Raw genomic sequence first — 8,860 nt, forward strand, 5'->3', positions numbered from 1 at the left:
GTGTAGGTCGCAGATACAGCTTGGATCCCACTCTGCTGTGGCTGTGATGTAGGCTGGCAGCTACAGCTCCAATTTGACCCCTAGCCTGAGAACTTCCATATGATGTGGGTGTGGCCCTGAAAATACAAAAAAAAAAAAAAAAGTTCACCTCAGAGTTCCCCTTGTGGCTCAGTGGGTTAAGGACCCAACATTGTCTCTGTAGGTCTGATCCCTGGCCTCGTTCAGTGGGTTAAGGATCCGGCATTGCCACAAGTTTCAGTGTAGCTTGCAGATGCAGCTCAGATCCCGCGTTGCTGTGGCTGTGGCGTAGGCTGGCAGCTGCAGCTCCGATTCGACCCCTAGCCCAGGAACCTCCATATGCTGCAGGTGCAGCCCTAAAAAGAAAAGAAGGAAGAAAAAATGTTCACCTCATCCAGAACTTCATGGGCACACCCAGAATAATGTTTGACTGAATGTCTTGGCACTTGTGACCCAGTCAAACTGACACATTAACTTAACCATCATGGGTCATATTGAACCATTAGGGACAAGAAGGTCCCACATTGGATGTCCTCTGATAAATCAGTAGAGGAATACTACTACTTACTAGGGTTAGATTAGGAGCTGCAGAGGCTTCCTCTTCAGAGGCGGCTTCATCTTCAGTATGTGCCTCTCTTCTCTGCCAGCAGGCAGGACAGCCCACATCTAGGGATCCAGCAGCCACAGAAGCAGGGACTCATCTGGAAGGCAGTTGCCCTTGCATCACATTAACTGTAGTTTGGGCTCCAAAACATAACCTCACTGGCTGGCGCTGTTGGACAGGGGTGCTCACACCTCCCTAATCCAGGGGAGCGCCACCCTTTAAAGGGACCCTCCCCCCAAAGGAGGTGACTGGCTCGAGAGGGACAATGAATGAAAAGGGAAATTACCCACTTAACTATTCAAATTGGCCCAGATTTGCTACAAGATGTTTCTTTCTTGGTGGTTCCCTTGGAGATGATCCCTGTTCCCATGACCAGACCAGCTCAGTCAGCCGGTGACCTTATGGAACAAAACTAAGGCTTTTATACTATTGGTGGGCGCCACCCACTGGGAACCAGTTAACAGTCCATTATTGGTGTGGGTGCTAAATGCGTCACAGTACCAGATCCCGGCAAAGCACTGAGGGATGGGTGGTGAACTCCTCACTGAGAGGGAATGGGCAACTGCACCCCCCCCCCAGGAGGTACAAGACCTCCACCAGTCTGTTAAATTGAGGGGCTACATTCAGAACAAAGAAGGGCGGGAGTTCCCATCGTGCGCAGTGGTTAATGAATCCGGCTAGGAACCATGAGGTTGCGGGTTCGATCCCTGGCCTTGCTCAGTGGGATAAGGATCTCACGTGGCCGTGGCTGTGGTGTAGGCCGGCGGCTACAGCTCCGATTCAACCCCTAGCCTGGGAACCTCCATATGCCGCATGAGTGGCCCTAGAAAAAGCAAAAAGACAAAGTAAAAATAAAAATAAAAAAAGGGCAAACTCTCCCCACTCCAGTAAAAGCTCCTAGTGCCCCAACCTCCCACACCGGCAAGGAGGCCCAACATCTGGTAGAAAAGTTTGGATTCTGGTGCCAACACATTTGCTAGACGCTATCGATTGAGTCACCCTTAAGTCTTCCACTTTGAGTGAAGACCTGAGCTACAACAGACAGTAGATAAACTAAAGGAGGCTATCACTTCTGCTTTCTCACTAGGGCAGGACTTACATTCATAAGTTTCTGGGAGTTCCTTCATGGCTCAGTGGGTTAAGGATCCGGTGTTGTCATTGCTGTGGCTCAGGTTCGCTCCCTGGCCAGGGAACTTCTGCATGTCACAGGTGTGGCCCCCCAAAAAGAAAAAATGGCACTCCCTTGTGTTACAGCAGGTTAAGGATCTGACATGTCACTGCAATGGCTTGGATCACTGCTGTGGCACAGGTTTGATCCCTGGCCCAGGAATTTCCACATGCCCACAGGCGCAGCCAAAAAAAAAAAAAAAGGTGTTATTGCTACCTAAGGTAAAGCAAAGCGGCATGAGGACTCTAATAAACAGAAATATATCACAGTGAACACAGTGAGAAATTTCTAGCAACTTTATGTAATTTTTAAAATATTTATATTAATAGCATTTTACTCAACCAACTTTTTTTCATTTTTAAAGTTTTATTGAAGTATAGTTGATTTACAATGTTGTGATAATTTCTGCTGTACAACAAAGTGATACAGTTATACATGTACACATATCCATTCTTTTTCAGATTTTTCCCCACATAAATCATTGGGAATAAGATTAGATAGAGTTCTCTGTACTAAAAAGCTCAACCAATGTTCTTTCTTTCTTTTTTTTTTTTTTTTTTGTCTTTTTAGGGCCTCACTCATGGCATATAGAAATTCCTAGGCTGGGGGTTTTGAATCAGAGCTGCAGCTGCCAGCCTATGCCACAGCACAGCAACTCGGGATCCGAGCTGCATCTGCAATCTACACCACAGCTCATGGCAATGCCAGATACTTAACCTACTGAGCGAGGCCAGGGATTGAACCCATATCCTCATGGATATAAGTTGGGTTCATCACCACTGAGCCACAATGGGAACTCCACAACCAACTTGAATCTAGGGAAGGCTAAGTATTTTTTAACAACACTTCCCATGCAATTTATATAATAATTTCTATAATATTAAATAAAACTAGTTATTTATAGCAGCTCTTTTTACAGGATGAAAGAACAAATCCTTTGTGATTTTCCAGAGCCCTCTGGGAAATCCCAAAGACAGTTTTGAGCATAAAAGACATCAGGTGAGATGAGATTTGGGGAAGGCAAAAGGTCAAAAGTTGTCAGGATATTTGAACAATTTGGTAATGCCATCTGAAGGTGAGAAAATATTACATACACATTACATACATACATAACAGGAGTTCCCATCGTGGCTCAGTGGTTAATGAATCCGACTAGGAACCATGAGGTTGCGGGTTTGATCCCTGGCCTTGCTCAGTGGGTTAAGGATCCGGCATTGCCATGAGCTGTGGTGTAGGTGGAAGATACAGCTCGGATCTGGCGTTGCTATGGCTCTGGTGTAGGCTGGCGGCTACGGCGTAGGCTGGCAGCTATAGCTCCTATTCAACCCCTAGCCTGAGAACCTCCATGTGCCATGGGAGAGGCCCTAGAAAAGGCAAAAAGACCAAAAAAAAATAATACATAACATACAGATACAAATAAAGATTTTATAACTTTCATTCTAAAATTTTAGTTGAGTCATGCACAGACACAGAAATGCAAAACTCCCTGGTTTATATAACTGAACTAGTCCTTGTTTCTGCCCCACTTTATATTTTTATCGGGATTATTCTGAGAGATGGAACGAGTTGAGGTTATCTGTTCAATGTGAGGGCTTAAAGTTTCCCACCATCTTCTTTGACCCAATGTGTTATCTTAGGAAGGCTGTGGAATAAATACAGAGAGGGACCAAAGAGATACCCAGCAGCCATGTGAGCATCTCCAAAGATATCTGAGTGGGTAAAATAGCCAGTCTGTTTCCAATTAACATTTTCAGCTTCAGGTGGTTGTTTTGGGGGTCCCTGATCCCTTTGAGAGTCCCCCAGTGGAGTCAGGAGGCCTAAATAGCTAACTGACTATGGAAGCTGAAGGGCTAGAGGAAAAAAGCCAGGCAGGGAGATTGAAGGGGGGCAGATCAAAGGATTTAGGGAGCCACAGGGAAGGAGTGGAAGTAATGGGAAGGGACAGATCTTGGATAAGCCAGTTTGGGAAGGCCTCAAGGATCCCAAAGAGGTTGTTGAAGTTCCAATTGCCTTTGGTAAATTTTTGCTATTTATGAAGGTATTAAACTCAGTAAGTGCAATAATGGCAAAACATGTAGTAAGCAGGGTAGAAGAGGAGACAAGACACCTGGCAGAATGAGTTAGCCATGGGATTAACAAAGAGTTAAACTGGAGCTCCCACTGTGGCACAGTGGGATTCATGGCTCTTGGGAGCACTGGGACATGAGTTTGATCACTGGCCCAGCACAGTGGGTGAAGGATCTTGCATTGCCGCAGCTACAGCTTAGTTCACTGCTGTGGCTCAGGTCTGATCCCTGGCTGGTGAATTCCATATGCCATGCGGCGGCCAAAAATGAAAAAAAAAAAAAAAAAACAAGACAAAACAAAGAGTTAAACCAAGACTGGAGAGCTGAGGGAACACTTCATGCAAGTTCCAGGGCAGAGAGCCAAGGGAACACGCAAGTCCAATTTCTGGGGTAAAGAGCCAAGTGAATACCTACATGCAATCTTTAGGTACTGGGGGGTTCAGGAAAGTCCCACACCAAATCCATGGGTTTAAGGGACTGAGGAAATTCCCATGCACAATCTGCAGTTTTTAGGGAAGCCAAGGAAAAACAGAAGAGACCTTTTGCAGGGGCAAAGAAACATCTTTTTGCTGGAAAGAAAAGTAACTCCTTACTACCATGCTACAACAAATGTCCAGAGCACTGGCCTCAGAAGAGGTGACTCACCATCATAGATTCCTATCTTTCTAGCCAGAAAAAGACACAAAGTGTCCAAAGAAACCAGCCTGAATACCTAGTGAAGACAGCAGGATCTGACAGTTAATACAGTTCTATTACCTATTGGTCAAAGTAGCCCACTAGTTCTGTCCCCAAATAACGCTATCCATACAAATGGGAATGGACTGCTAGACTGATATTGCTGTCAGCAATCTGGACCCGTATAGCAGCTGACCTTAATATCCCTCCCAAAGGTGGAAACATTTGGGTTAAAAATCAATGACAGGGAGTTCCCATTGTGGTTCAGCGGTAACAAACCTGACTAGCATCCATGAGGACACAGGTTTGATCCCTGGCCTTGCTCAGTGGGTTAGGGATCTAGCGTTGCCTTGAGCTGTGGTGTAGGTGACAGATGCAGCTTGGATCTGGGTGGCTGTGGCTGTGGCTGTGGTGTAGGCCAGCAGCTGTAGCCCCAATTCAATCCCTGGCCTGGGAATTTCCCTATGCTGTGGGCCCATGCCTAAAAAGCAAAAAAAAAAAAAAAACCATCAATGACAAAAGGAGAAATGGTAGCTGAGGGGAAAGGAATGAATAAACGGTTTATGCCACGAGGGAAATCCGGTATTACATTGGTGCCTTGAGATAGGCTCAACGCAAAAGAATGATGTGGTCTCTTAGCACAGTTATATCAGATGCTTGCAAAGGTGAACTATATATATTTGCCAGGACCATCCCTGCTTTTGGATCCTAAGTTCGAATGGAAGTCTGTAACCTCAGTGGCATCATTCTGGGTTGCATTTTCTTCATAACATATGATGATGAACTGGGCCAATTGTTGATGACTGAATGGAACTCTACATGCCAGTATCTTTTGCTTCTTCTTGTATTTTTTTTTCAGGATACGTCTACTATAAACTATATTATTTGAGAAGGAATTTCTGGGAACTACTCCCTACTGGGCCATCAGACTCTGTGGTCTACAGCTCTCAGCAGACTGGTTTACATGTCACTATAAACCTTGATGACAGAATGCTTAGAAAAGTTCCTGGTTATAATGGACAAAACATAACAGCAGCATGCCTGACATGGCACTTGTGTCATACACAGGTATATATTGCCCTTGTTTTTGTGGATGGAAAGTTATTAAACAGAATAGAAAAAAAAAAACAATGGGTTTCAAATGGAATTAAAGCAGTAGGCATCACATGGCAAGAGCTGATTCTGTTGATAAGGCCTAGTAAATACCTCTATAATTTCTTACTGATTTGAAATGAACTGCACCCTGACTATACTATGATATGGTGTGACACTGGCATAATTGGTAAAATAGTGCCACTATTGGTAAGAATTCAACTGCCTTATGTAAATAACTCATGTGATAGTACTGATATTGATGATCAAATGTATTGGGAGATTGAGTTAAAGCATCTTCAGGATATAAGACTGATGGAGAATGACTGGCCTAAGGAAAAATTGGATTGAGCTAGCCATCAGCTAATTTCTATGCTAAGTGTTCTGCACAAGTTTATCATAAAGTACACACAGCAGTAGATCAAGAAGATAAATGAGTAATATTCTATTATACATGTATCTACTGCAAAGAATACATATATGTAATATTCAATTGTATATCTATATATGTATATATGTATTCTTTGTGGTATATAGATATACAATAGAATATTACTCAGTCATAAAAAACAATGAAATAATGCCATTTGCAGCAACATGGATGGACCCAGAGATCATCATACCAAGTGAAGTCAGGCACAGAAAGACAAATATTATATGATATCATTTATATGTGGAATCTAAAAGAAATAGTGCAGGGAGTTCCCTTCATGGCTCAGTGGTTAACGAACCTGACTAGGATCCATAAGGTTGTGGGTACGATCCCTGGCCTCACTCAGTGGGTTAAGGATCCAGCATTGCCATGAGCTGTGATGTAGGTTGCAGGTGCGGCTCAGATCCCATGTTGCTGTAGCTGTGGTATAGTCTTGCAGCTGTAGCTCTGATTCGACCCCTAGCCTGGGAACTTCCATATGCCACAGGTGTGGCCCTATAAAAGCAAAAAATAAATAAAAATAAAAAACAGTACAAATGAACTTATTTACAAAACAGAAAGAGACTTACAGATGTATATAATAAAGTTATGGCTACCAAAGAGGAGGGAGAAGAAATAAATTGGGAGTATGGGATTAACAGATGCACACTTCTATACATAAAATACACAAACATCAAGGATTTACTGTATAGCCAAAGAACTATATTCATTAACTTTTGATAAACTATAATGGAAAAGAATTGAACAAAATAGTATAGGTATATAGTTGTATGTATAACCAAATCACTTTGCCATACCTGTGAAACTAACACAACATTGTAAATCAACTATACTTTAATTTTTTTAAATCTGCTTGGTCATTTAGGACTCTTTTGCTCTTATATATTCCATTCCTCTGTTATGGGTTAAATTGTTTCCCCTCAAAATTCATATGTTGAAGTCCTAACCCCTAGTACCTCAGAATGTGATGTTATTTGGAGATAGGGACTTTACAGAAGTCATCAAGTTAAGATAATGTCACTAAGTTGAGCCTTAATCCAATATGACTAATGTCCTCATAAAATGGGGAGGAGTTCCCACTGTGGCTCAGTGGTAACGAACCTGACTGGTATCCATGAGGATGCAGTTTCAATCCCTGGCTCTGCTCACTGGGTTAAGGATCCAGCATTGTATTGACCTGTGGTGTAGGTCGCAGACACGGCTCAGATCCTGCATTGCTATGGCTGTGGCGTAGGCCAGCAGCTGCAGCTCTGATTTGACCCCTAGCCTAGGAACTTCCATAAACTGTGTGTGTGGTCCTAAAAAGGCAAAATAAAATAAAATAAAATAAAATAAAATGAAATAAAATAAAATAAAATAAACAGGGGAAATTTAGACCCAGAAACATGCAGAGACGAAAGACCATGTGAAGGATACAGGGAGAAGACAGCCATCTACAAACCAAGGAAAGAGGCCTGAAAAGATCCTTCCCTAACAGTCGCTTAGAAGGAACCAATCTTGCCAACACTCTGAATTTGGACTTCTAGCCTCCAGAACTGTGAGACAATAAGTTTTTTTTGTTTAAGCCATCTGGTACTTTCTTATGGCAGCCCTAGCAAACTAATATGCCCTCTTTTGTTACTTTAAATATATACTTATTTGAGGAGTTCCCGTTGTGGCTCAGCACACTAGTATCCATGAGGATGCAGGTTCAATCCCTGGCCTTGCTCAATGGGTTGAGGATCTGGCAGTGTTGCCGTGAGCTATGGTGTAGGTCAAAGATGCGGCTCAGATCCAGTGTTGCTGTGGCTGTGCTGTAGGCCAGCAGCTGGAGCTCCAATTCGACTCCTAGCCTGGGAACTTCCATGTGCTGTAGGTGTGGCCCTGAGAAAAAAAAATGTGTGTGTGTGTGTATATATATATATATACACATATATATATATATATGATAATCTATGTCTGATCATTTTAATCTGAAGTTTTGTGGATTTGATTCTTTGTTCTTTCTTATGGATTTTTTTTTTTTTTGCTTTTCATCAAAAAGTCTACAAATAATAAATGCTGGAGAAGGTGTGGAAAAAAAGGAACCCTTCTACATTTTTGGTGGGAATGTAAATTGGTGCAACCAGTATGGAGAACAGAATGGCAGTTCCTCAGAAAACTAAATATAGAACTACAATATGATCTAGTAGTCCCACTCCTGGGCATATATCCAGAGAAAACCATAATTCAAAAAGACACATGCACACTAATGTTCACTGTAGCTCTATTTACAATAGCCAAAACATGGAAGCAACTTAAATGTCCATGGAGAGAGGAACGAATAAAGAAGATGTGGTGCATATATACAATGGAGTATCACTCGGCCTTTAAAAAGAATGAAATAATGCCATTTGCAGCAACATGGATGGACCTAGAGATTATCATACTAAGTGAAATAAGCCAGACAAAGACAAATATCATATGATATCATTTATATGTGGAATCTTAAAAAAAATAGTACAAATGAACTTATTTGCAAAACAGAAAGAGCCACTCACAGACATAGAAAATAAACTTATGGTTACCAAAGGGGAGGGGGGTGGGGATAAATTAGGAATTTGGGATTAAAATATACACACTACTATATATAAAATATATAACCAACGAGGAACTACTGTACAGCACAGGGAACAGTATTCAATGTTTTATAATACTGCAGTCTCTCGAGACCAGGCAGGTTCAATCTGGATTTGGGCAACCTGAAAAAGAGCTGAGGCTCTGTGGGTAGGTAGGTCAGACGTACCTTTATTGACTTCACAAGCAGTGGTGGTGGGCGAAGTCCC

This window comes from Phacochoerus africanus, chromosome X (assembly GCF_016906955.1).
Source record: "Phacochoerus africanus isolate WHEZ1 chromosome X, ROS_Pafr_v1, whole genome shotgun sequence".
Lineage (NCBI taxonomy): Eukaryota > Metazoa > Chordata > Mammalia > Artiodactyla > Suidae > Phacochoerus > Phacochoerus africanus.